Raw genomic sequence first — 26,500 nt, forward strand, 5'->3', positions numbered from 1 at the left:
CTCACCACCATTTGTAAATCAAAATCCCCCCCACAGTTCAGTAAATCCCTTATTCTAATATATCCCGCTTTCGACATAGCTTCACACTTAATTACCCTCTCCCCATTTTTAAAATACGGGCTCGAGAGGAAGGGCAGTCGTAGCACTGACCCTCTCGTTCCGCACTCTGGTACAGTCCAGGATGAAACCTGATACCACGCACTGAGTACTTCCTGGAAAAACCGTGGCAAGTGTTTAAATGAATCCGGGTTATTGATCTGGTACAGGTTGTCCTCATTGTAGAGTCCAAAACTGCACAGATATTGTTTGAAGTGGTTTTTCCAAACTACGTTCCGGTTCTGGTCCATAAATTTGCCTATCAATTTGACTCTTAGTGCTACTTTTTTTGTAAGTAAATCAATCAAAGCTAGCCCCCCCTGATCTTTAGCCCCTATTATTGTTTTGTGAGCTATACTCGCTGCTTTGTTTTTCCAAATAAAGTCCCTAATGGTCTTTGAAATCTCCTTAAAGGCCCAGTCCGGAAGCGTACAAGTACTCAGCGCATGATTCACTTTGGACAACACGAGAGCATTTGTTACGGCTACCCTTCCTCTCAACAATAGACCCCTCGCTTTCCACAAATTCAATGTTTTTTTAATTTTACCCACCACCTCTTTCCATGTTACATCATCACATTCATTCTCATTTTTCCCCATATTCACTCCCAACACTTTTCTTCTCTCACACACCGTTTTAAATCCCCACTTATTAACTAGATTGGATTCCTTACCTAGTAACATAATTTCTGACTTATTTTCATTTACTTTTGCCCCAGATGCTCTTTCATAAGTTTGTACATGTTTTAATATCAATTCTATATCCTCCTCTCCTTTTACCATTATATTCACGTCATCTGCATACTGTATTATTTTTACGTTTTCCTTACCTATACCTTTTATGTTTACGTCTTCCGATATCAGTGCTGCCAGCGGCTCTGCTACCAAGCTGTACAACAGCGCTGACATCGGACATCCTTGTCTCACTGACCTTGATATTTTAAAAGAATCAGTTAGTTCCCCGTTACATTTTATCTTGCTTTCCGCTCCTGTATACAACATATTTATCCATTCTCTCATTCTCTCTCCGAATCCAAACTTCTCTAACACCTTCCCCATGAACCCGTGATCTACTCTGTCAAAAGCTTTATTTAAATCAATCCCTAGCCATATTCCCCCCTCCCCTTCCATATCCCTGACCGTCTGTTTTATTGAAATGATTGAGTCTGCTATGTCTCTGTTTGGTATACTGTATGATTGTGTTTGTTCTATGATTGTTCCTATTACCTCCCTGATTCTATTGGCTATTGTTTTCGCTATGATTTTGTAGTCTGTGTTGAGTAGGCTGATTGGTCTGTAGTTGTCCAGATTTTTATTGTCCCCCTTGTTTTTGTAAAAAATAGTAACCACCCCTTCCCCTAAACTTTTTGGTATATGTTTCACTTTTTCCATATATTTACTCAATTTGTTCACCAAGGGCACCAGCTGCTCTTTGAAAGCTTGGTAGAATTCCGCAGTTAGGCCATCGCTCCCAGGACTTTTGTTTTTGTTTAACCCCTCTAAAGCACTTCTGATTTCTCCCTCTGTAAACTCACAATCACACCACATTTTATCGTCCTCGCTTAGTTTTTTCTTTAAGGCACCCAAAGCTCTGTTCACACTCACGCTATCACACTCCTGTCTCGAAAACAGGCTTTCATAATAGCCCTTTACTATTTCTAAAATTCCCTTTTTATCTGTCACACTTTTACCTGCTTCATTTAATAATTCATTTATTTCTGTTCTTTTTTGTTTTTGTTTTTCCAGACCTAAAAAAAAGGCTGTACTCCTCTCCCCCTCATACATATATTGTATTTTACTCCTAATGGCTGCACCCCTACTCTTTTTAAGTTCAATCACTCCCAACTGTTCTTTTAAATGTATGTATTTTTCGACACCTACATTATCTACACTGTCAAGCGATGCTATTTCCTCACTTAGTTGTTTTCTCAAATTCTCTTCCTTTCTATTTTCTCTCCACTTTTTCTCTTTACTATAATTGATACACTTTTTTTAAATTCTGACTTTTACACTATCCCACCACACATTCATATCTTCACTCTCATTCCACTCATATCCCACATCATTCAACAATCTTTCCATACTTTCACAAACATTCCATCATCCAGCAAGCTTGCATTAAAGCACCATATCCCTCCTTTACGTACATTCGTTTCTTTTCTAAACGTGATTTCTATTCCAGCGTGATCGCTCCACATATTAGTTTTATATTCAACTTCTTTAATCCACCTCACTACCTCGCATGTCACCAAAGCATAATCTATTCTAGATTGTTTTAATCTATTTAGTACAATTTGTCTCCTGGAGAACACCCTCTCCCATGGATGTAGCAATCTCCAAATATCAATGCATTGTTTCGTTATCATTATATCTTTAAGTGTCCCCCTGCTCACATCCCCCTTAAACACATTATTTTTTGACACATCGGTGGGTGTCATCGCCACATTAAAGTCACCGATTATTATACAATTCCTTTCCCACCATTTGCTTATTGCAATGAAGAATGTTTTCCTTTCTTTTTCTCCATTCGGTGCATATATATTTATGATTCTTATATTTTTCGTTTCATACACACAGTCTATTACTATTATTCTTCCTTCTTTGTCTCCATAAACCAAATTTACCCCTGTTACCCGACCCGTTTTGACTAAAACCGCCACTCCTCTCGCCCTCGACGTGCCATTGGAGCAGAAAATATGGCCCACAAAGTCTTTTTTTATGTCTTCCACCAGGGAATCATCCCACCTGGTCTCATGCAGGCACAAAACGTCATTCTGCAAGGAAAGAATCGCATGTCTTTTTTCTTTGTTCCTTAGTCCATTCACGTTAATCGAAAATAAATTAAAGGCCATTATCATAAAAATAAAAACAAAAAAAACGGATTTACAGGGGTTATTGTCAGTCATTATTTGTCCTTACATTTCAATTTTTTCACCAACTTTTTTCGTTGTCCAAGACTTAGTCTTTTTTGCGCACTCGCCAGTTCACCCACATCCATTTCGCTGCCCGTTTCATTGGGACTGGTGCTTTTACCCGTATTATTTAGCGTGATTTTTCTCCCTCCCGCCTGTCCAACACCACTCTCAGGCATCTCCCTCCCCTCTGTGCTCATGCTTACCCCCGGGTCTTCTGCCACGTCCCTTCCGTCTCCTTTTTTCCCTCTCTCGCTCGTTTTTCGCTGCTTCTGCTGTCCTCCCTCTCCAGCCAGCTCCGGCGTCTCCAGCTCGCACTCTGACGCCCGTTCTCCTCCGCTCTCTCTGCTCTGCTCCATTTCTCCGTCACTGTTCTCGTCTTCTCTGATCTCCTTCCTGCTTGCTCCGATCACCTCCTTCTCCTCCGCCTCCTCCTCGTACACCTCCTCCGCCTCGTCTTCATCCTCGTACACCTCCTCCACCTCGTTCTTGCTCTCCTCTCCGTTCTCACACTCACATTCATTTTCTCTTTTTTTACAGTTTGTGCATTTTGTGCTGTTCGCGCTGCACTCTCGCGCAAAGTGTCCCTGCACCCCACAGTTGTGGCACATAAATTCTGGACACTCTCTCAGGATGTGTCCCGGCTGGATGCACATCCTGCACACTTTTTGTTGTCTATCATGTATTACTCTAAAGTATTCGTTCCCCATCACAGTGTTAAACTTTGTGGAGTAAGGGAGTGACTGTACCTGGTCATTAAATCTGACCCGGACAAACCTCGTTCCGTCAGCTATCATTGTTCCAGGCCACATTCTGCGTTTTATTGGTGATGTCGGTTTCACTCCCCATCCCGTCAGCTTCCAAACTATTTCTTCATCTGTGATATACGCTGGCAGGTTTAAAAAAGACACCACCAGCTCATCATTATTTAGTTCTCTCGCCACGACTCTGGTCTCTCCGATCTTAAATCCATCCAGCAGCCTTTCCTTTCCTTTAATGTTGCTCACCGTCACCTCCAGTTTTTCAGGTCCCAGGGTTCTGCACGCCAGCAGGCCCCCACAGATCATTTTTATGTTGCTCATGACGTGATTTAGAGGAACTTTGTCTCCCACCATTTCAATGTTTAGTGTTAGTTTTCTCTCAAAAGACACTTTTGCTTCCTCTTTTTCTGCTCTCTCGCCACCTCTCCCATTCTCTGCATGCGGAGCAATCAGCCCGCCGCTCCTCTCTCTTCCTCTCTCTCTGTCATCCATTCCGTTCCCTGTTTCATTTGCCGTTTTCATCCGTCCTTTTTGTCCGTCGTTCTTCTCGTTGTCGTTTAATCCATTCCTTTGTTTCAGTGCCATGTTTGTTTGTTCACGTTGTTGTCCGTTCTCTTTTCCTTTTTCCATCTCTCCAGTCCGTGGTCCTGTCATCTTTGTGATCCGTCCGTGTGAGTTTGCTCGCGACATACGAGCAAACATTCACAAAAAACAAAAATTCTTCACAAAATTGTGGAAAAAAAACAGGAAAAAAGGTGAAAAGAAAAACGATCCCCCTAACAGTCAGTGACTGCTGGGGGACATTCACTCACAATCTGAGGTATTTAAATAAATCCAAAGCGCATCCAAAAAACAAACAAATTAGTCCAGCTGTCCTGCTCAGTACTGACACGTCAGCTCTCCTTCAGCACCACACAAACTCTGACAGCAAAAGGGGCGTGTTCAGGGTGGTATGGCCATAAGCCATTATTGTGTGCAGAAAGGGGACTTTTAAAGATGTCATGCCCTTGATTCTGGCTGAATTTTTGGACATGTGAATATGTCTCTATATGAAAAAAAAAAACATATGATCAAAAAAATGAAAAAGCTTACAGCACCTGGTATTCCCAGGCGGTCTCCCATCCAAGTACTAACCAGGCCTGACCTTGCTTAGCTTCCGAGATCGGGCGTGTTCAGGGTAGTATGGCCGTAAGCCATTATTGTGTGCAGACAGGGGCCTTTTAAAGATGTCATGCCCTTGATTCTGGCTGAATTTTTGGACATGTGAATATGTCTCTATATGATAAAAAAAACATATGATCAAAAAAAATGAAAAAGCTTACAGCACCTGGTATTCCCAGGCGGTCTCCCATCCAAGTACTAACCAGGCCCTACCCTGCTTAGCTTCCGAGATCGGACGAGATCAGGCGTGTTCAGGGTGGTATGGCTGTAAGCCATTATTTTGTGCAGAAAGGGGCCTTTTAAAAATGTCATGCCGTTGATTCTGGCTGAATTTTTGGACATGTGAATATGTCTCTGTATGATAAAAAAAACATATGATAAAAAAAAATGAAAAAGCTTACAGCACCTGGTATTCCCAGGCGGTCTCCCATCCAAGTACTAACCAGGACCGACCCTGCTTAGCTTCCGAGATCTGACGAGATCGGGCGTGTTCAGGGTGGTATGGCCGTAAGCCATTATTGTGTGCAGAAAGGGGCCTTTTAAAGATGTCATGCCCTTGATTCTGGCTGAATTTTTGGACATGTGAATATGTCTCTATATGATAAAAAAAAACATATGATCAAACAAAATGAAAAAGCTTACAGCACCTGGTATTCCCAGGCGGTCTCCCATCCAAGTACTAACCAGGCCCTACCCTGCTTAGCTTCTCAGATTGGACGCGATCGGGCGTGTTCAGGGTGGTATGGCCGTAAGCCATTATTGTGTGCAGAAAGGGGCCTTTTAAAGATGTCATGCCCTTGATTCTGGCTGAATTTTTGGACATGTGAATATGTCTCTATATGATAAAAAAAAACATATGATCAAAAAAATGACAAAGCTTACAGCACCTGGTATTCCCAGGCGGTCTCCCATCCAAGTACTAACCAGGCACGACCCTGCATAGCTTCCGAGATCGGACGAGATCGGGCGTGTTCAGGATGGTATGGCCGTAAGCCATTATTGTGTGCAGAAAGGGGCCTTTTAAAGATGTCATGCCCTTGATTCTGGCTAAATTTTTGGACATGTGAATATGTCTCTATATGATAAAAAAAAAACATATGATCAAAAAAATGAAAAAGCTTACAGCGTCTGGTATTCCCAGGCGGTCTCCCATCCAAGTACTAACCAGGCCCTACCCTGCTTAGCTTCCGAGATCGGACGAGATCAGGCGTGTTTTTTTTTTTTTTATCTTTTATTATCAAAATTACAAAAACATTTATAATTCTTTCACATCATTTACAACAAATGCTATTACAATACATACACCCTCTAAATTAACCCTCCCCTCTGACGCAAACGGCACCCTAAAAACAATAAAAACATAGCATCAGGAAAAAAAACTCAAACCACCCCTGATACCCCCAACTCATGACAACTCTTCTGAGTCCCTCCCCCAAAGCAAACACCCCTCTGAAAACAAACCACAAAAACATACAAAAACCCCACAGTATTCTCAAAAAACCACTGAGAAAAAAAAAACCACCAAATCAAATCACCCATTTTCCCCATGACCAAAAAAGAAGCCCTCGTACCAAAAAAACAAAAACAAAATAATTTAGACATCCCACATAATTCCCTCCTCATTTACTCTACACACATTCGCACCTTCCACAAACATTCTCACAAACTCACTCTCATTCGCTATGTACAACAATTTAAGATGTGCTTTCCATTCATTCACAAACATTCTCCACACATTCATTTTCTTACTTTCATACAGTGCATAATTCCTTCTGTTAAAAACCGCTTTTCTTGCAAAAGCCAAAATTATATTCATTACATTGTGATTTTTTTGTTTTGTTCCCACCCCCAACAACACCGACAATTCCCACCCCCTTTCATTCCAACACTCATTCTTACTGCATTTCCCCAACATTTCTCTTATTTTTCCCCAAAAATAAACCAATTCCCCACACGTAACAAACAAATGTATTAAATCCTCATCCGTACTTTCACATACACAACACTTTCTTTCATACCTCTCCTTATGGATCTGATGCAGGACGATGCAGGTGAAGATCCTCCTGTGCCTCAGTTTGAAATCTAGGTCAAATATTGCATGTGGTGTATGCGGAATGTTAATGTTCTTCCATATCATGTTGCTTGTTATGTCCGGGTATGTGTCTGTCCATTTTACTTCGGATGTGGGTTTCTGTATTCTATGTGTGATTGCGCACCTATACCAAATTTTTGTAGTGACATCTGTAATGTTGTGTTTCTTCTCCCCTAGGCACAGGGAGATCCCCCCCACATCGTCCTGCATCACTCCCTCCTTCTCTTTGATTAATTTTTCCCATTCGCTCGACAAAGACAATTTTACATTTGCAAACACTCTCTCAATCACATCCTTTCTGCACACACACCCTTTATTTTTTAAACCCCTCACCACCATTTGTAAATCAAAATCCCCCCCACAGTTCAGTAAATCCCTTATTCTAATATATCCCGCTTTCGACATAGCTTCACACTTAATTACCCTCTCCCCATTTTTAAAATACGGGCTCGAGAGGAAGGGCAGTCGTAGCACTGACCCTCTCGTTCCGCACTCTGGTACAGTCCAGGATGAAACCTGATACCACGCACTGAGTACTTCCTGGAAAAACCGTGGCAAGTGTTTAAATGAATCCGGGTTATTGATCTGGTACAGGTTGTCCTCGTTGTAGAGTCCAAAACTGCACAGATATTGTTTGAAGTGGTTTTTCCAAACTACGTTCCGGTTCTGGTCCATAAATTTGCCTATCAATTTGACTCTTAGTGCTACTTTTTTTGTAAGTAAATCAATCAAAGCTAGCCCCCCCTGATCTTTAGCCCCTATTATTGTTTTGTGAGCTATACTCGCTGCTTTGTTTTTCCAAATAAAGTCCCTAATGGTCTTTGAAATCTCCTTAAAGGCCCAGTCCGGAAGCGTACAAGTACTCAGCGCATGATTCACTTTGGACAACACGAGAGCATTTGTTACGGCTACCCTTCCTCTCAACAATAGACCCCTCGCTTTCCACAAATTCAATGTTTTTTTAATTTTACCCACCACCTCTTTCCATGTTACATCATCACATTCATTCTCATTTTTCCCCATATTCACTCCCAACACTTTTCTTCTCTCACACACCGTTTTAAATCCCCACTTATTAACTAGATTGGATTCCTTACCTAGTAACATAATTTCTGACTTATTTTCATTTACTTTTGCCCCAGATGCTCTTTCATAAGTTTGTACATGTTTTAATATCAATTCTATATCCTCCTCTCCTTTTACCATTATATTCACGTCATCTGCATACTGTATTATTTTTACGTTTTCCTTACCTATACCTTTTATGTTTACGTCTTCCGATATCAGTGCTGCCAGCGGCTCTGCTACCAAGCTGTACAACAGCGCTGACATCGGACATCCTTGTCTCACTGACCTTGATATTTTAAAAGAATCAGTTAGTTCCCCGTTACATTTTATCTTGCTTTCCGCTCCTGTATACAACATATTTATCCATTCTCTCATTCTCTCCCCGAATCCAAACTTCTCTAACACCTTCCCCATGAACCCGTGATCTACTCTGTCAAAAGCTTTATTTAAATCAATCCCTAGCCATATTCCCCCCTCCCCTTCCATATCCCTGACCGTCTGTTTTATTGAAATGATTGAGTCTGCTATGTCTCTGTTTGGTATACTGTATGATTGTGTTTGTTCTATGATTGTTCCTATTACCTCCCTGATTCTATTGGCTATTGTTTTCGCTATGATTTTTTAGTCTGTGTTGAGTAGGCTGATTGGTCTGTAGTTGTCCAGATTTTTATTGTCCCCCTTGTTTTTGTAAAAAATAGTAACCACCCCTTCCCCTAAACTTTTTGGTATATGTTTCACTTTTTCCATATATTTACTCAATTTGTTCACCAAGGGCACCAGCTGCTCTTTGAAAGCTTGGTAGAATTCCGCAGTTAGGCCATCGCTCCCAGGACTTTTGTTTTTGTTTAACCCCTCTAAAGCACTTCTGATTTCTCCCTCTGTAAACTCACAATCACACCACATTTTATCGTCCTCGCTTAGTTTTTTCTTTAAGGCACCCAAAGCTCTGTTCACACTCACGCTATCACACTCCTGTCTCGAAAACAGGCTTTCATAATAGCCCTTTACTATTTCTAAAATTCCCTTTTTATCTGTCACACTTTTACCTGCTTCATTTAATAATTCATTTATTTCTGTTCTTTTTTGTTTTTGTTTTTCCAGACCTAAAAAAAAGGCTGTACTCCTCTCCCCCTCATACATATATTGTATTTTACTCCTAATGGCTGCACCCCTACTCTTTTTAAGTTCAATCACTCCCAACTGTTCTTTTAAATGTATGTATTTTTCGACATCTACATTATCTACACTGTCAAGCGATGCTATTTCCTCACTTAGTTGTTTTCTCAAATTCTCTTCCTTTCTATTTTCTCTCCACTTTTTCTCTTTACTATAATTGATACACTTTTTTTTAATTCTGACTTTTACACTATCCCACCACACATTCATATCTTCACTCTCATTCCACTCATATCCCACATCATTCAACAATCTTTCCATACTTTTCACAAACATTCCATCATCCAGCAAGCTTGCATTAAAGCACCATATCCCTCCTTTACGTACATTCGTTTCTTTTCTAAACGTGATTTCTATTCCAGCGTGATCGCTCCACATATTAGTTTTATATTCAACTTCTTTAATCCACCTCACTACCTCGCATGTCACCAAAGCATAATCTATTCTAGATTGTTTTAATCTATTCAGTACAATTTGTCTCCTGGAGAACACTCTCTCCCATGGATGTAGCAATCTCCAAATATCAATGCATTGTTTCGTTATCATTATATCTTTAAGTGTCCCCCTGCTCACATCCCCCTTAAACACATTATTTTTTGACACATCGGTGGGTGTCATCGCCACATTAAAGTCACCGATTATTATACAATTCCTTTCCCACCATTTGCTTATTGCAATGAAGAATGTTTTCCTTTCTTTTTCTCCATTCGGTGCATATATATTTATGATTCTTATATTTTTCGTTTCATACACACAGTCTATTACTATTATTCTTCCTTCTTTGTCTCCATAAACCAAATTTACCCCTGTTACCCGACCCGTTTTGACTAAAACCGCCACTCCTCTCGCCCTCGACGTGCCATTGGAGCAGAAAATATGGCCCACAAAGTCTTTTTTTATGTCTTCCACCAGGGAATCATCCCACCTGGTCTCCTGCAGGCACAAAACGTCATTCTGCAAGGAGAGAATCGCATGTCTTTTTTCTTTGTTCCTTAGTCCATTCACGTTTATCGAAAATAAATTAAAGGCCATTATCATAAAAATAAAAACAAAAAAAACGGATTTACAGGGGTTATTGTCAGTCATTATTTGTCCTTACATTTCAATTTTTTCACCAACTTTTTTCGTTGTCCAAGACTTAGTCTTTTTTGAGCACTCGCCAGTTCACTCACATCCATTTCGCTGTCCGTTTCATTGGGACTGGTGCTTTTACCCGTATTATTTAGCGTGATTTTTCTCCCTCCCGTCTGTCCAACACCACTCTCAGGCATCTCCCTCCCCTCTGTGCTCATGCTTACCCCCGGGTCTTCTGCCACGTCCCTTCCGTCTCCTTTTTTCCCTCTCTCGCTCGTTTTTCGCTGCTTCTGCTGTCCTCCCTCTCCAGCCAGCTCCGGCGTCTCCAGCTCGCACTCTGACGCCCGTTCTCCTCCGCTCTCTCCGCTCTGCTCCATTTCTCCGTCACTGTTCTCGTCTTCTCTGATCTCCTTCCTGCTTGCTCCGATCACCTCCTTCTCCTCCGCCTCCTCCTCGTACACCTCCTCCGCCTCGTCTTCATCCTCGTACACCTCCTCCACCTCGTTCTTGCTTTCCTCTCCGTTCTCACACTCACATTCATTTTCTCTTTTTTTACAGTTTGTGCATTTTGTGCTGTTCGCGCTGCACTCTCGCGCAAAGTGTCCCTGCACCCCACAGTTGTGGCACATAAATTCTGGACACTCTCTCAGGATGTGTCCCGGCTGGATGCACATCCTGCACACTTTTTGTTGTCTATCATGTATTACTCTAAAGTATTCGTTCCCCATCACAGTGTTAAACTTTGTGGAGTAAGGGAGTGACTGTACCTGGTCATTAAATCTGACCCGGACAAACCTCGTTCCGTCAGCTATCATTGTTCCAGGCCACATTCTGCGTTTTATTGGTGATGTCGGTTTCACTCCCCATCCCGTCAGCTTCCAAACTATTTCTTCATCTGTGATATACGCTGGCAGGTTTAAAAAAGACACCACCAGCTCATCATTATTTAGTTCTCTCGCCACGACTCTGGTCTCTCCGATTTTAAATCCATCCAGCAGCCTTTCCTTTCCTTTAATGTTGCTCACCGTCACCTCCAGTTTTTCAGGTCCCAGGGTTCTGCACGCCAGCAGGCCCCCACAGATCATTTTTATGTTGCTCATGACGTGATTTAGAGGAACTTTGTCTCCCACCATTTCAATGTTTAGTGTTAGTTTTCTCTCAAAAGACACTTTTGCTTCCTCTTTTTCTGCTCTCTCGCCACCTCTCCCATTCTCTGCATGCGGAGCAATCAGCCCGCCGCTCCTCTCTCTTCCTCTCTCTCCGTCATCCATTCCGTTCCCTGTTTCATTTGCCGTTTTCATCCGTCCTTTTTGTCCGTCGTTCTTCTCGTTGTCGTTTAATCCATTCCTTTGTTTCAGTGCCATGTTTGTTTGTTCACGTTGTTGTCCGTTCTCTTTTCCTTTTTCCATCTCTCCAGTCCGTGGTCCTGTCATCTTTGTGATCCGTCCGTGTGAGTTTGCTCGCGACATACGAGCAAACATTCACAAAAAACAAAAATTCTTCACAAAATTGTGGAAAAAAAAACAGGAAAAAAAGGTGAAAAGAAAAACGATCCCCCTAACAGTCAGTGACTGCTGGGGGACATTCACTCACAATCTGAGGTATTTAAATAAATCCAAAGCGCATCCAAAAAACAAACAAATTAGTCCAGCTGTCCTGCTCAGTACTGACACGTCAGCTCTCCTTCAGCACCACACAAACTCTGACAGCAAAAGGGGCGTGTTCAGGGTGGTATGGCCGTAAGCCATTATTGTGTGCAGACAGGGGCCTTTTAAACATGTCATGCCCTTGATTCTGCCTGAATTTTTGGACATGTGAATATGTCTCTATATGATAAAAAAAAAAACATATGATCAAAAAAATGAAAAAGCTTACAGCACATGGTATTCCCAGGCGGTCTCCCATCCAAGTACTAACCAGGCCCGACCCTGCTTAGCTTCCAAGATCGGACGAGATCGGGCTTGTTCAGGGTGGTATGGCCATAAGCCATTATTGTGTGCAGAAAGGGGCCGTTTAAAGATGTCATGCACTTGATTCTGGCTGAATTTTTGTACATGTGAATATGTCTCCATATGATAAAAAAAAAAACATATGATCAAAAAAATGAAAAAGCTTACAGCACCTGGTATTCCCAGGCGGTCTCCCATCCAAGTACTAACCAGACCCGACACTGCTTAGCTTCCGAGATCGGACGAGTTCAGGGTGGTATGGCCTTAAGCCATTATTGTGTGCAGAAAGGGGCCTTTTAAAGATGTCATTCCCTTGATTCTGGCTGAATTTTTGGACATGTGAATATGTCTCCATATGATAAAAAATAAAAATATGATCAAAAAAATGAAAAAGCTTACAGCACCTGGTATTCTCAGGCGGTCTCCCATCCAAATACTAACCAGGCCCGACCCTGCTTAGCTTCCAAGATCGGACGAGATCGGGCGTGTTTTTTTTTTTTTTTATCTTTTATTATCAAAATTACAAAAACATTTATAATTCTTTCACATCATTTACAACAAATGCTATTACAATACATACACCCTCTAAATTAAACCTCCCCTCTGACGCAAACGGCACCCTAAAAACAATAAAAACATAGCATCAGGAAAAAAAACTCAAACCACCCCTGATACCCCCAACTCATGACAACTCTTCTGAGTCCCTCCCCCAAAGCAAACACCCCTCTGAAAACAAACCACAAAAACATACAAAAACCCCACAGTATTCTCAAAAAACCACTGAGAAAAAAAAAACCACCAAATCAAATCACCCATTTTACCATGACCAAAAAAGAAGCCCTCGTACCAAAAAAACAAAAACAAAATAATTTAGACATCCCACATAATTCCCTCCTCATTTACTCTACACACATTCGCACCTTCCACAAACATTCTCACAAACTCACTCTCATTCGCTATGTACAACAATTTAAGATGTGCTTTCCATTCATTCACAAACATTCTCCACACATTCATTTTCTTACTTTCATACAGTGCATAATTCCTTCTGTTAAAAACCGCTTTTCTTGCAAAAGCCAAAATTATATTCATTACATTGTGATTTTTTTGTTTTGTTCCCACCCCCAACAACACCGACAATTCCCACCCCCTTTCATTCCAACACTCATTCTTACTGCATTTCCCCAACATTTCTCTTATTTTTCCCCAAAAATAAACCAATTCCCCACACGTAACAAACAAATGTATTAAATCCTCATCCGTACTTTCACATACACAACACTTTCTTTCATACCTCTCCTTATGGATCTGATGCAGGACGATGCAGGTGAAGATCCTCCTGTGCCTCAGTTTGAAATCTAGGTCAAATATTGCATGTGGTGTATGCGGAATGTTAATGTTCTTCCATATCATGTTGCTTGTTATGTCCGGGTATGTGTCTGTCCATTTTACTTCGGATGTGGGTTTCTGTATTCTATGTGTGATTGCGCACCTATACCAAATTTTTGTAGTGACATCTGTAATGTTGTGTTTCTTCTCCCCTAGGCACAGGGAGATCCCCCCCACATCGTCCTGCATCACTCCCTCCTTCTCTTTGATTAATTGTTCCCATTCGCTCGACAAAGACAATTTTACATTTGCAAACACTCTCTCAATCACATCCTTTCTGCACACACACCCTTTATTTTTTAAACCCCTCACCACCATTTGTAAATCAAAATCCCCCCCACAGTTCAGTAAATCCCTTATTCTAATATATCCCGCTTTCGACATAGCTTCACACTTAATTACCCTCTCCCCATTTTTAAAATACGGGCTCGAGAGGAAGGGCAGTCGTAGCACTGACCCTCTCGTTCCGCACTCTGGTACAGTCCAGGATGAAACCTGATACCACGCACTGAGTACTTCCTGGAAAAACCGTGGCAAGTGTTTAAATGAATCCGGGTTATTGATCTGGTACAGGTTGTCCTCGTTGTAGAGTCCAAAACTGCACAGATATTGTTTGAAGTGGTTTTTCCAAACTACGTTCCGGTTCTGGTCCATAAATTTGCCTATCAATTTGACTCTTAGTGCTACTTTTTTTGTAAGTAAATCAATCAAAGCTAGCCCCCCCTGATCTTTAGCCCCTATTATTGTTTTGTGAGCTATACTCGCTGCTTTGTTTTTCCAAATAAAGTCCCTAATGGTCTTTGAAATCACCTTAAAGGCCCAGTCCGGAAGCGTACAAGTACTCAGCGCATGATTCACTTTGGACAACACGAGAGCATTTGTTACGGCTACCCTTCCTCTCAACAATAGACCCCTCGCTTTCCACAAATTCAATGTTTTTTTAATTTTACCCACCACCTCTTTCCATGTTACATCATCACATTCATTCTCATTTTTCCCCATATTCACTCCCAACACTTTTCTTCTCTCACACACCGTTTTAAATCCCCACTTATTAACTAGATTGGATTCCTTACCTAGTAACATAATTTCTGACTTAATTTCATTTACTTTTGCCCCAGATGCTCTTTCATAAGTTTGTACATGTTTTAATATCAATTCTATATCCTCCTCTCCTTTTACCATTATATTCACGTCATCTGCATACTGTATTATTTTTACGTTTTCCTTACCTATACCTTTTATGTTTACGTCTTCCGATATCAGTGCTGCCAGCGGCTCTGCTACCAAGCTGTACAACAGCGCTGACATCGGACATCCTTGTCTCACTGACCTTGATATTTTAAAAGAATCAGTTAGTTCCCCGTTACATTTTATCTTGCTTTCCGCTCCTGTATACAACATATTTATCCATTCTCTCATTCTCTCCCCGAATCCAAACTTCTCTAACACCTTCCCCATGAACCCGTGATCTACTCTGTCAAAAGCTTTATTTAAATCAATCCCTAGCCATATTCCCCCCTCCCCTTCCATATCCCTGACCGTCTGTTTTATTGAAATGATTGAGTCTGCTATGTCTCTGTTTGGTATACTGTATGATTGTGTTTGTTCTATGATTGTTCCTATTACCTCCCTGATTCTATTGGCTATTGTTTTCGCTATGATTTTGTAGTCTGTGTTGAGTAGGCTGATTGGTCTGTAGTTGTCCAGATTTTTATTGTCCCCCTTGTTTTTGTAAAAAATAGTAACCACCCCTTCCCCTAAACTTTTTGGTATATGTTTCACTTTTTCCATATATTTACTCAATTTGTTCACCAAGGGCACCAGCTGCTCTTTGAAAGCTTGGTAGAATTCCGCAGTTAGGCCATCGCTCCCAGGACTTTTGTTTTTGTTTAACCCCTCTAAAGCACTTCTGATTTCTCCCTCTGTAAACTCACAATCACACCACATTTTATCGTCCTCGCTTAGTTTTTTCTTTAAGGCACCCAAAGCTCTGTTCACACTCACGCTATCACACTCCTGTCTCGAAAACAGGCTTTCATAATAGCCCTTTACTATTTCTAAAATTCCCTTTTTATCTGTCACACTTTTACCTGCTTCATTTAATAATTCGTTTATTTCTGTTCTTTTTTGTTTTTGTTTTTCCAGACCTAAAAAAAAGGCTGTACTCCTCTCCCCCTCATACATATATTGTATTTTACTCCTAATGGCTGCACCCCTACTCTTTTTAAGTTCAATCACTCCCAACTGTTCTTTTAAATGTATGTATTTTTCGACATCTACATTATCTACACTGTCAAGCGATGCTATTTCCTCACTTAGTTGTTTTCTCAAATTCTCTTCCTTTCTATTTTCTCTCCACTTTTTCTCTTTACTATAATTGATACACTTTTTTTTAATTCTGACTTTTACACTATCCCACCACACATTCATATCTTCACTCTCATTCCACTCATATCCCACATCATTCAACAATCTTTCCATACTTTTCACAAACATTCCATCATCCAGCAAGCTTGCATTAAAGCACCATATCCCTCCTTTACGTACATTCGTTTCTTTTCTAAACGTGATTTCTATTCCAGCGTGATCGCTCCACATATTAGTTTTATATTCAACTTCTTTAATCCACCTCACTACCTCGCATGTCACCAAAGCATAATCTATTCTAGATTGTTTTAATCTATTCAGTACAATTTGTCTCCTGGAGAACACCCTCTCCCATGGATGTAGCAATCTCCAAATATCAATGCATTGTTTCGTTATCATTATATCTTTAAGTGTCCCCCTGCTCACATCCCCCTTAAACACATTATTTTTTGACACATCGGTGGGTGTCATCGCCACATTAAAGTCACCGATTATTATACAATTCCTTTCCCACCATTTGCTTATTGCAATGAAGAATGTTTTCCTTTCTTTTTCTCCATTCGGTGCATATATATTTATGATTCTTATATTTTTCGTTTCATACACACAGTCTATTACTATTATTCTTCCTTCTTTGTCTCCATAAACCAAATTTACCCCTGTTACCCGACCCGTTTTGACTAAAACCGCCACTCCTCTCGCCCTCGACGTGCCATTGGAGCAGAAAATATGGCCCACAAAGTCTTTTTTTATGTCTTCCACCAGGGAATCATCCCACCTGGTCTCCTGCAGGCACAAAACGTCATTCTGCAAGGAAAGAATCGCATGTCTTTTTTCTTTGTTCCTTAGTCCATTCACGTTTATCGAAAATAAATTAAAGGCCATTATCATAAAAATAAAAACAAAAAAAACGGATTTACAGGGGTTATTGTCAGTCATTATTTGTCCTTACATTTCAATTTTTTCACCAACTTTTTTCGTTGTCCAAGACTTAGTCTTTTTTGCGCACTCGCCAGTTCACTCACATCCATTTCGCTGTCCGTTTCATTGGGACTGGTGCTTTTACCCGTATTATTTAGCGTGATTTTTCTCCCTCCCGCCTGTCCAACACCACTCTCAGGCATCTCCCTCCCCTCTGTGCTCATGCTTACCCCCGGGTCTTCTGCCACGTCCCTTCCGTCTCCTTTTTTCCCTCTCTCGCTCGTTTTTCGCTGCTTCTGCTGTCCTCCCTCTCCAGCCAGCTCCGGCGTCTCCAGCTCGCACTCTGACGCCCGTTCTCCTCCGCTCTCTCCACTCTGCTCCATTTCTCCGTCACTGTTCTCGTCTTCTCTGATCTCCTTCCTGCTTGCTCCGATCACCTCCTTCTCCTCCGCCTCCTCCTCGTACACCTCCTCCGCCTCGTCTTCATCCTCGTACACCTCCTCCACCTCGTTCTTGCTTTCCTCTCCGTTCTCACACTCACATTCATTTTCTCTTTTTTTACAGTTTGTGCATTTTGTGCTGTTCGCGCTGCACTCTCGCGCAAAGTGTCCCTGCACCCCACAGTTGTGGCACATAAATTCTGGACACTCTCTCAGGATGTGTCCCGGCTGGATGCACATCCTGCACACTTTTTGTTGTCTATCATGTATTACTCTAAAGTATTCGTTCCCCATCACAGTGTTAAACTTTGTGGAGTAAGGGAGTGACTGTACCTGGTCATTAAATCTGACCCGGACAAACCTCGTTCCGTCAGCTATCATTGTTCCAGGCCACATTCTGCGTTTTATTGGTGATGTCGGTTTCACTCCCCATCCCGTCAGCTTCCAAACTATTTCTTCATCTGTGATATACGCTGGCAGGTTTAAAAAAGACACCACCAGCTCATCATTATTTAGTTCTCTCGCCACGACTCTGGTCTCTCCGATCTTAAATCCATCCAGCAGCCTTTCCTTTCCTTTAATGTTGCTCACCGTCACCTCCAGTTTTTCAGGTCCCAGGGTTCTGCACGCCAGCAGGCCCCCACAGATCATTTTTATGTTGCTCATGACGTGATTTAGAGGAACTTTGTCTCCCACCATTTCAATGTTTAGTGTTAGTTTTCTCTCAAAAGACACTTTTGCTTCCTCTTTTTCTGCTCTCTCGCCACCTCTCCCATTCTCTGCATGCGGAGCAATCAGCCCGCCGCTCCTCTCTCTTCCTCTCTCTCCGTCATCCATTCCGTTCCCTGTTTCATTTGCCGTTTTCATCCGTCCTTTTTGTCCGTCGTTCTTCTCGTTGTCGTTTAATCCATTCCTTTGTTTCAGTGCCATGTTTGTTTGTTCACGTTGTTGTCCGTTCTCTTTTCCTTTTTCCATCTCTCCAGTCCGTGGTCCTGTCATCTTTGTGATCCGTCCGTGTGAGTTTGCTCGCGACATACGAGCAAACATTCACAAAAAACAAAAATTCTTCACAAAATTGTGGAAAAAAAACAGGAAAAAAAGGTGAAAAGAAAAACGATCCCCCTAACAGTCAGTGACTGCTGGGGGACATTCACTCACAATCTGAGGTATTTAAATAAATCCAAAGCGCATCCAAAAAACAAACAAATTAGTCCAGCTGTCCTGCTCAGTACTGACACGTCAGCTCTCCTTCAGCACCACACAAACTCTGACAGCAAAAGGGGCGTGTTCAGGGTGGTATGGCCGTAAGCCATCATTGTGTGCAGACAGGGGCCTTTTAAAGATGTCATGCCCTTGATTCTGGCTGAATTTTTGGACATGTGAATATGTCTCTATATGATAAAAAAAAACATGATCAAAAAAATGAAAAAGCTTACAGCACCTGGTATTCCCAGGCGGTCTCCCATCCAAGTACTAACCAGGCCCGACCCTGCTTAGCTTCTGAGATCGAACAAGATCGGGCGTGTTCAGGGTGGTATGGCCGTAAGCCATTATTGTCTGCAGACAGGGGCCTTTTAAAGATGTCATGCCCTTGATTCTGGCTGAATTTTTGGACATGTGAATATGTCTCTCTATGATAAAAAAAAAACATATGATCAAAAAAATAAAAAAAGCTTACAGCGTCTGTTATTCCCAGGCGGTCTCCCATCCAAGTACTAACCAGGCCCGACCCTGCTTAGCGTCCAAGATTGGACGAGTTCAGGGTGGTTTGGCCGTAAGCCATTATTGTGTGCAGAAAGGGGCCTTTTAAAGATGTCATGCCCTTGATTCTGGCTGAATTTTTGGACATGTGAATATGTCTCTATATGATAAAAAAAAAACATATGATCAAAAAAATGAAACAGCTTACAGCATTTGGTATTCCACAGGCGGTCTCCCATCCAAGTACTAACGAGGCCCGACCCTGCTTAGTTTCCGAGATCGGACGAAAACGGACGAGTTCAGGGTGGTTTGACTGTAAGCCATTATTGTGTGCAGAAAGGGGCCTTTTAAAGATGTCATGCCCTTGATTCTGGTTGAATTTTTGGACATGTGAATATGTCTCTATATGATAAAAAAAAATCATATGATCAAAAAAAATTAAAAAGCTTACAGCACCTGTTATTCCCAGGCGGTCTCCCATCCAAGTACTAACCAGGCCCGACCCTGTTTAGCTTCCGAGATCGGACGAGTTCATGGTGGTATGTCCTTAAGCCATTATTGTATGCAGAAAGGGGCCTTTTAAAGATGTCATGCCCTTGATTCTGGCTGAATTTTTGGACATGTGAATATGTCTCTATATGATAAAAAAAAAACATATGATCAAAAAAATGAAAAAGCTTACAGCACCTGGTATTCCCAGGCGGTCTCCCATCCAAGTACTAACCAGGCCCGACCCTGCTTAGCTTCCGAGATCGGACGAGATCGGGCGTGTTCAGGGTGGTATGGCCGTAAGCCATTATTGTATGCAGAAAGGGGCCTTTTAAAGATGTCATGCCCTTGATTCTGGCTGAATTTTTGGACATGTGAATATGTCTCTATATGATAAAAAAAAACATATGATCAAAAAAAATGAAAAAGCTTACAGCACCTGGTATTCACAGGCGGTCTCCCATCCAAGTACTAACCAGGCCCGACCCTACTTAGCTTCCGAGATCGGACGAGATCGGGCGTGTTCAGGGTGGTATGGCCGTAAGCCATTATTGTATGCAGAAAGGGGCCTTTTAAAGATGTCATGCCCTTGATTCTGGCTGAATTTTTGGACATGTGAATATGTCTCTATATGATCAAAAAAAAAACATATGATCAAAAAAATGAAACAGCTTACAGCATTTGGTATTCCACAGGCGGTCTCCCATCCAAGTACTAACGAGGCCCGACCCTGCTTAGTTTCCGAGATCGGACGAAAACGGACGAGTTCAGGGTGGTTTGACTGTAAGCCATTATTGTGTGCAGAAAGGGGCCTTTTAAAGATGTCATGCCCTTGATTCTGGTTGAATTTTTGGACATGTGAATATGTCTCTATATGATAAAAAAAAATCATATGATCAAAAAAAATTAAAAAGCTTACAGCACCTGTTATTCCCAGGCGGTCTCCCATCCAAGTACTAACCAGGCCCGACCCTGCTTAGCTTCCGAGATCGGACGAGTTCAGGGTGGTATGTCCTTAAGCCATTATTGTATGCAGAAAGGGGCCTTTTAAAGATGTCATGCCCTTGATTCTGGCTGAATTTTTTGACATGTGAATATGTCTCTATATGATAAAAAAAAACATATGATCAAAAAAATGAAAAAGCTTACAGCACCTGGTATTCCCAGGCGGTCTCCCATCCAAGTACTAACCAGGCCCGACCCTGCTTAGCTTCCGAGATCGGACGAGATCGGGCGTGTTCAGGGTGGTATGGCCGTAAGCCATTATTGTATGCAGAAAGGGGCCTTTTAAAGATGTCATGCCCTTGATTCTGGCTGAATTTTTGGACATGTGAATATGTCTCTATATGATAAAAAAAAAAACATATGATCAAAAAAATGAAAAAACTTACAGCACCTGGTATTCCCAGGCGGTCTCCCATCCAAATACTAACCAGGCCCTACCCCGCTTAGCCTCCGAGATCGGACGAGATCAGGCGTGTTCAGGGTGGTATGGCCGTAAGCCATTATTGTGTGCAGAAAGGGGCCTTTTAAAGATGTCATGCCCTTGATTCTGGCTGAATTTTTGGACATGTGAATATGTCTCTTTATGATAAAAAAAAAACATATGATCAAAAAAATGAAAAAACTCACAGCACCTGGTATTCCCAGACGGTCTCCCATCCAGGTACTAACCAGGCCCTACCCTGCTTAGCTTCCGAGATCGGACGAGATCAGGCGTGTTCAGGGTGGTATGGCTGTAAGCCATTATTGTGTGCAGACAGGGGCCTTTTAAAGATGTCATGCCCTTGATTCTGGCTGAATTTTTGGACATGTGAATATGTCTCTATATGATAAAAAAAAACATATGATCAAAAAAAATGAAAAAGCTTACAGCACCTGGTATTCCCAGGCGGTCTCCCATCCAAGTACTAACCAGGCCCGACCCCGCTTAGCTTCCGAGATCGGACGAGATCGGGCGTGTTCAGGGTGGTATGGCCGTAAGCCATTATTGTGTGCAGAAAGGGGCCTTTTAAAGATGTCATGCCCTTGATTCTGGCTGAATTTTTGGACATGTGAATATGTCTCTACATGATAAAAAAAAACATATGATCAAACAAAATGAAAAAGCTTACAGCGTCTGGTATTCCCAGGCGGTCTCCCATCCAAGTACTAACCAGGCCCGACCCTGCTTAGCTTCTGAGATCAGACGAGATCGGGCGTGTTCAGGGTGGTATGGCCGTAAGCCATTATTGTGTGCAGAAAGGGGCCTTTTAAAGATGTCATGCCCTTGATTCTGGCTGAATTTTTGGACATGTGAATATGTCTCTATATGATAAAAAAAAAACATATGATCAAAAAAATGAAAAAGCTTACAGCACCTGGTATTCCCAGGCGGTCTCCCATCTAAGTACTAACCAGGCCCGACCCTGCATAGCTTCCGAGATCGGACGAGATCGGGCGTGTTCAGGGTGGTATGGCCGTAAGCCATTATTGTGTGCAGAAAGGGGCCTTTTAAAGATGTCATGCCCTTGATTCTGGCTAAATTTTTGGACATGTGAATATGTCTCTATATGATAAAAAAAAAACATATGATCAAAAAAATGAAAAAGCTTACAGCGTCTGGTATTCCCAGGCGGTCTCCCATCCAAGTACTAACCAGGCACGACCCTACTTAGTTTCCGAGATCGGACGAGATCGGGCGTGTTAAGGGTGGTATGGCCGTAAGCTGTTATTGTGTGCAGAAAGGGGCCTTTTAAAGATGTCATGCCCTTGATTCTGGCTGAATTTTTGGACATGTGAATATGTCTCTATATGATAAAAAAAAAACATATGATCAAAAAAATGAAAAAGCTTACAGCACCTGGTATTCCCAGGCGGTCTCCCATCCAAGTACTAACCAGGCCTGACCTTGCTTAGCTTCCGAGATCGGGCGTGTTCAGGGTGGTATGGCCGTAAGCCATTATTGTGTGCAGACAGGGGCCTTTTAAAGATGTTATGCCCTTGATTCTGGCTGAATTTTTGGACATGTGAATATGTCTCTATATGATAAAAAAAACATATGATCAAAAAAAATGAAAAAGCTTACAGCACCTGGTATTCCCAGGCGGTCTCCCATCCAAGTACTAACCAGGCCCGACCCTGCTTAGCTTCCGAGATCAGACGAGATCAGGCGTGTATAGGGTGGTTTGGCCGTAAGCCATTATTGTATGCAGAAAGGCGCCTTTTAAAGATGTCATGCCCTTGATTCTGGCTGAATTTTTGGACATGTGAATATGTCTCTATATGATAAAAAAAAAACATATGATCAAAAAAATGAAAAAACTTACAGCACCTGGTATTCCCAGGCGGTCTCCCATCCAAGTACTAACCAGGCCCTACCCGGCTTAGCTTCCGAGGTCGGACGAGATCAGGCGTGTTCAGGTTGGTATGGCTGTAAGCCATTATTGTGTGCAGAAAGGGGCCTTTTAAAGATGTCATGCCCTTGATTCTGGCTGAATTTTTGGACATGTGAATATGTCTCTATATGATAAAAAAAAAACATATGATCAAACAAAATGAAAAAGCTTACAGCACCTGGTATTCCCAGGCGGTCTCCCATCCAAGTACTAACCAGGCCCGACCCTGCTTAGCTTCTGAGATCAGACGAGATCAGGCGTGTTCAGGGTGGTATGGCCGTAAGACATTATTGTGTGCAGAAAGGGGCCTTTTAAAGATGTCATGCCCTTGATTCTGGCTGAATTTTTGGACATGTGAATATGTCTCTATATGATAAAAAAAAATATATGATCAAAAAAATGAAAAAGCTTACAGCACCTGGCATTCCTAGGCGGTCTCCCATCCAAGTACTAACCAGGCCCGACCCTGCTTAGCTTCCGAGATGGGACGAGATCGGGCGTGTTAAGGGTGGTATGGCCGTAAGCCATTATTGTGTGCAGACAGGGGCCTTTTAAAGATGTTATGCCCTTGATTCTGGCTGAATTTTTGGACATGTGAATATGTCTCTATATGATAAAAAAAAAAACATATGATCAAAAAAATGAAAAAGCTTACAGCACCTGGTATTCCCAGGCGGTCTCCCATCCAACTACTAACCAGGCCCTACCCTGCTTTGCTTCTGAGATCGGACGAGTTCAGGGTGGTATGGACGTAAGGCATTATTGTATGCAGAAAGGGGCCTTTTAAAGATGTCATGCCCTTGATTCTGGCTGAATTTTTGGACATGTGAATATGTCTCTATATGATAAAAAAAAACATATGATCAAAAAAAATGAAAAAGCTTACAGCACCTGGTATTCCCAGGCGGTCTCCCATCCAAGTACTAACCAGGCCCGACCCTGCTTAGCTTCCGAGATCGGACGAGATCGGGCGTGTTCAGGGTGGTATGGCCGTAAGCCATTATTGTATGCAGAAAGGGGCCTTTTAAAGATGTCATGCCCTTGATTCTGGCTGAATTTTTGGACATGTGAATATGTCTCTATATGATAAAAAAAAACATATGATCAAAAAAAATGAAAAAGCTTACAGCACCTGGTATTCCCAGGCGGTCTCCCATCCAGGTACTAACCAGGCCATACCCTGCTTAGCTTCCGAGATCGGACGAGATCAGGCGTGTTTTTTTTTTTTTTTTAATCTTTTATTATCAAAATTACAAAAACATTTATAATTCTTTCACATCATTTACAACAAATGCTATTACAATACATACACCCTCTAAATTAACCCTCCCCTCTGACGCAAACGGCACCCTAAAAACAATAAAAACATAGCATCAGGAAAAAAAACTCAAACCACCCCTGATACCCCCAACTCATGACAACTCTTCTGAGTCCCTCCCCCAAAGCAAACACCCCTCTGAAAACAAACCACAAAAACATACAAAAACCCCACAGTATTCTCAAAAAACCACTGAGAAAAAAAAAACACCAAATCAAATCACCCATTTTCCCCATGACCAAAAAAGAAGCCCTCGTACCAAAAAAACAAAAACAAAATAATTTAGACATCCCACATAATTCCCTCCTCATTTACTCTACACACATTCGCACCTTCCACAAACATTCTCACAAACTCACTCTCATTCGCTATGTACAACAATTTAAGATGTGCTTTCCATTCATTCACAAACATTCTCCACACATTCATTTTCTTACTTTCATAGAGTGCATAATTCCTTCTGTTAAAAACCGCTTTTCTTGCAAAAGCCAAAATTATATTCATTACATTGTGATTTTTTTGTTTTGTTCCCACCCCCAACAACACCGACAATTCCCACCCCCTTTCATTCCAACACTCATTCTTACTGCATTTCCCCAACATTTCTCTTATTTTTCCCCAAAAATAAACCAATTCCCCACACGTAACAAACAAATGTATTAAATCCTCATCCGTACTTTCACATACACAACACTTTCTTTCATACCTCTCCTTATGGATCTGATGCAGGACGATGCAGGTGAAGATCCTCCTGTGCCTCAGTTTGAAATCTAGGTCAAATATTGCATGTGGTGTATGCGGAATGTTAATGTTCTTCCATATCATGTTGCTTGTTATGTCCGGGTATGTGTCTGTCCATTTTACTTCGGATGTGGGTTTCTGTATTCTATGTGTGATTGCGCACCTATACCAAATTTTTGTAGTGACATCTGTAATGTTGTGTTTCTTCTCCCCTAGGCACAGGGAGATCCCCCCCACATCGTCCCGCATCACTCCCTCCTTCTCTTTGATTAATTTTTCCCATTCGCTCGACAAAGACAATTTTACATTTGCAAACACTCTCTCAATCACATCCTTTCTGCACACACACCCTTTATTTTTTAAACCCCTCACCACCATTTGTAAATCAAAATCCCCCCCACAGTTCAGTAAATCCCTTATTCTAATATATCCCGCTTTCGACATAGCTTCACACTTAATTACCCCCTCCCCATTTTTAAAATACGGGCTCGAGAGGAAGGGCAGTCGTAGCACTGACCCTCTCGTTCCGCACTCTGGTACAGTCCAGGATGAAACCTGATACCACGCACTGAGTACTTCCTGGAAAAACCGTGGCAAGTGTTTAAATGAATCCGGGTTATTGATCTGGTACAGGTTGTCCTCGTTGTAGAGTCCAAAACTGCACAGATATTGTTTGAAGTGGTTTTTCCAAACTACGTTCCGGTTCTGGTCCATAAATTTGCCTATCAATTTGACTCTTAGTGCTACTTTTTTTGTAAGTAAATCAATCAAAGCTAGCCCCCCCTGATCTTTAGCCCCTATTATTGTTTTGTGAGCTATACTCGCTGCTTTGTTTTTCCAAATAAAGTCCCTAATGGTCTTTGAAATCTCCTTAAAGGCCCAGTCCGGAAGCGTACAAGTACTCAGCGCATGATTCACTTTGGACAACACGAGAGCATTTGTTACGGCTACCCTTCCTCTCAACAATAGACCCCTCGCTTTCCACAAATTCAATGTTTTTTTAATTTTACCCACCACCTCTTTCCATGTTACATCATCACATTCATTCTCATTTTTCCCCATATTCACTCCCAACACTTTTCTTCTCTCACACACCGTTTTAAATCCCCACTTATTAACTAGATTGGATTCCTTACCTAGTAACATAATTTCTGACTTATTTTCATTTACTTTTGCCCCAGATGCTCTTTCATAAGTTTGTACATGTTTTAATATCAATTCTATATCCTCCTCTCCTTTTACCATTATATTCACGTCATCTGCATACTGTATTATTTTTACGTTTTCCTTACCTATACCTTTTATGTTTACGTCTTCCGATATCAGTGCTGCCAGCGGCTCTGCTACCAAGCTGTACAACAGCGCTGACATCGGACATCCTTGTCTCACTGACCTTGATATTTTAAAAGAATCAGTTAGTTCCCCGTTACATTTTATCTTGCTTTCCGCTCCTGTATACAACATAT

The 26,500-nt window shown here is 41.7% G+C and overlaps 19 non-coding genes and 8 pseudogenes across 19 annotated transcripts; all 27 read right to left on the reverse strand.

The window, feature by feature from the left end:
* Positions 1-4,853: 4,853 nt before the first annotated feature.
* On the reverse strand, positions 4,854-4,962 carry LOC132970394 (5S ribosomal RNA; annotated as a pseudogene).
* A 121-nt stretch (positions 4,963-5,083) lies between these two features.
* LOC132970360 (5S ribosomal RNA) lies at positions 5,084-5,202 on the reverse strand. Its single transcript, XR_009672189.1, has one exon. It is a non-coding gene; the product is annotated as a 5S ribosomal RNA (ribosomal RNA).
* Positions 5,203-5,323: 121 nt separating this feature from the next.
* Positions 5,324-5,442, reverse strand: LOC132969960 (5S ribosomal RNA). Its single transcript, XR_009671828.1, has one exon. It is a non-coding gene; the product is annotated as a 5S ribosomal RNA (ribosomal RNA).
* Positions 5,443-5,564: 122 nt separating this feature from the next.
* LOC132970326 (5S ribosomal RNA) lies at positions 5,565-5,683 on the reverse strand. Its single transcript, XR_009672176.1, has one exon. It is a non-coding gene; the product is annotated as a 5S ribosomal RNA (ribosomal RNA).
* Positions 5,684-5,804: 121 nt separating this feature from the next.
* Positions 5,805-5,923, reverse strand: LOC132970205 (5S ribosomal RNA). Its single transcript, XR_009672065.1, has one exon. It is a non-coding gene; the product is annotated as a 5S ribosomal RNA (ribosomal RNA).
* Positions 5,924-12,207: 6,284 nt separating this feature from the next.
* LOC132970244 (5S ribosomal RNA) lies at positions 12,208-12,326 on the reverse strand. Its single transcript, XR_009672102.1, has one exon. It is a non-coding gene; the product is annotated as a 5S ribosomal RNA (ribosomal RNA).
* A 123-nt stretch (positions 12,327-12,449) lies between these two features.
* On the reverse strand, positions 12,450-12,558 carry LOC132969814 (5S ribosomal RNA; annotated as a pseudogene).
* A 6,279-nt stretch (positions 12,559-18,837) lies between these two features.
* Positions 18,838-18,956, reverse strand: LOC132970135 (5S ribosomal RNA). The gene has a single exon (XR_009671996.1). It is a non-coding gene; the product is annotated as a 5S ribosomal RNA (ribosomal RNA).
* A 123-nt stretch (positions 18,957-19,079) lies between these two features.
* Positions 19,080-19,188, reverse strand: LOC132969887 (5S ribosomal RNA; annotated as a pseudogene).
* Positions 19,189-19,553: 365 nt separating this feature from the next.
* Positions 19,554-19,662, reverse strand: LOC132969890 (5S ribosomal RNA; annotated as a pseudogene).
* Positions 19,663-19,784: 122 nt separating this feature from the next.
* On the reverse strand, positions 19,785-19,903 carry LOC132969747 (5S ribosomal RNA). The gene has a single exon (XR_009671765.1). It is a non-coding gene; the product is annotated as a 5S ribosomal RNA (ribosomal RNA).
* Positions 19,904-20,025: 122 nt separating this feature from the next.
* LOC132969986 (5S ribosomal RNA) lies at positions 20,026-20,144 on the reverse strand. The gene has a single exon (XR_009671853.1). It is a non-coding gene; the product is annotated as a 5S ribosomal RNA (ribosomal RNA).
* A 366-nt stretch (positions 20,145-20,510) lies between these two features.
* LOC132969812 (5S ribosomal RNA) lies at positions 20,511-20,619 on the reverse strand (annotated as a pseudogene).
* A 121-nt stretch (positions 20,620-20,740) lies between these two features.
* On the reverse strand, positions 20,741-20,859 carry LOC132969860 (5S ribosomal RNA). Its single transcript, XR_009671777.1, has one exon. It is a non-coding gene; the product is annotated as a 5S ribosomal RNA (ribosomal RNA).
* A 123-nt stretch (positions 20,860-20,982) lies between these two features.
* Positions 20,983-21,101, reverse strand: LOC132970193 (5S ribosomal RNA). Its single transcript, XR_009672054.1, has one exon. It is a non-coding gene; the product is annotated as a 5S ribosomal RNA (ribosomal RNA).
* Positions 21,102-21,223: 122 nt separating this feature from the next.
* On the reverse strand, positions 21,224-21,342 carry LOC132970089 (5S ribosomal RNA). The gene has a single exon (XR_009671952.1). It is a non-coding gene; the product is annotated as a 5S ribosomal RNA (ribosomal RNA).
* A 122-nt stretch (positions 21,343-21,464) lies between these two features.
* On the reverse strand, positions 21,465-21,583 carry LOC132970253 (5S ribosomal RNA). The gene has a single exon (XR_009672111.1). It is a non-coding gene; the product is annotated as a 5S ribosomal RNA (ribosomal RNA).
* A 122-nt stretch (positions 21,584-21,705) lies between these two features.
* LOC132970200 (5S ribosomal RNA) lies at positions 21,706-21,824 on the reverse strand. Its single transcript, XR_009672060.1, has one exon. It is a non-coding gene; the product is annotated as a 5S ribosomal RNA (ribosomal RNA).
* Positions 21,825-21,946: 122 nt separating this feature from the next.
* Positions 21,947-22,065, reverse strand: LOC132970031 (5S ribosomal RNA). Its single transcript, XR_009671897.1, has one exon. It is a non-coding gene; the product is annotated as a 5S ribosomal RNA (ribosomal RNA).
* Positions 22,066-22,187: 122 nt separating this feature from the next.
* LOC132970370 (5S ribosomal RNA) lies at positions 22,188-22,306 on the reverse strand (annotated as a pseudogene).
* Positions 22,307-22,428: 122 nt separating this feature from the next.
* LOC132969701 (5S ribosomal RNA) lies at positions 22,429-22,537 on the reverse strand (annotated as a pseudogene).
* Positions 22,538-22,658: 121 nt separating this feature from the next.
* Positions 22,659-22,777, reverse strand: LOC132970162 (5S ribosomal RNA). The gene has a single exon (XR_009672023.1). It is a non-coding gene; the product is annotated as a 5S ribosomal RNA (ribosomal RNA).
* A 122-nt stretch (positions 22,778-22,899) lies between these two features.
* Positions 22,900-23,018, reverse strand: LOC132970223 (5S ribosomal RNA). The gene has a single exon (XR_009672082.1). It is a non-coding gene; the product is annotated as a 5S ribosomal RNA (ribosomal RNA).
* Positions 23,019-23,141: 123 nt separating this feature from the next.
* Positions 23,142-23,260, reverse strand: LOC132969945 (5S ribosomal RNA). The gene has a single exon (XR_009671813.1). It is a non-coding gene; the product is annotated as a 5S ribosomal RNA (ribosomal RNA).
* Positions 23,261-23,381: 121 nt separating this feature from the next.
* On the reverse strand, positions 23,382-23,500 carry LOC132970249 (5S ribosomal RNA). The gene has a single exon (XR_009672107.1). It is a non-coding gene; the product is annotated as a 5S ribosomal RNA (ribosomal RNA).
* A 123-nt stretch (positions 23,501-23,623) lies between these two features.
* LOC132969884 (5S ribosomal RNA) lies at positions 23,624-23,732 on the reverse strand (annotated as a pseudogene).
* Positions 23,733-23,854: 122 nt separating this feature from the next.
* LOC132969920 (5S ribosomal RNA) lies at positions 23,855-23,973 on the reverse strand. The gene has a single exon (XR_009671788.1). It is a non-coding gene; the product is annotated as a 5S ribosomal RNA (ribosomal RNA).
* Positions 23,974-26,500: the final 2,527 nt, after the last annotated feature.

The sequence above is a fragment of the Labrus mixtus genome, unplaced genomic scaffold (genome assembly GCF_963584025.1).
Source record: "Labrus mixtus unplaced genomic scaffold, fLabMix1.1 SCAFFOLD_63, whole genome shotgun sequence".
In the NCBI taxonomy this organism is placed as follows: domain Eukaryota; kingdom Metazoa; phylum Chordata; class Actinopteri; order Labriformes; family Labridae; genus Labrus; species Labrus mixtus.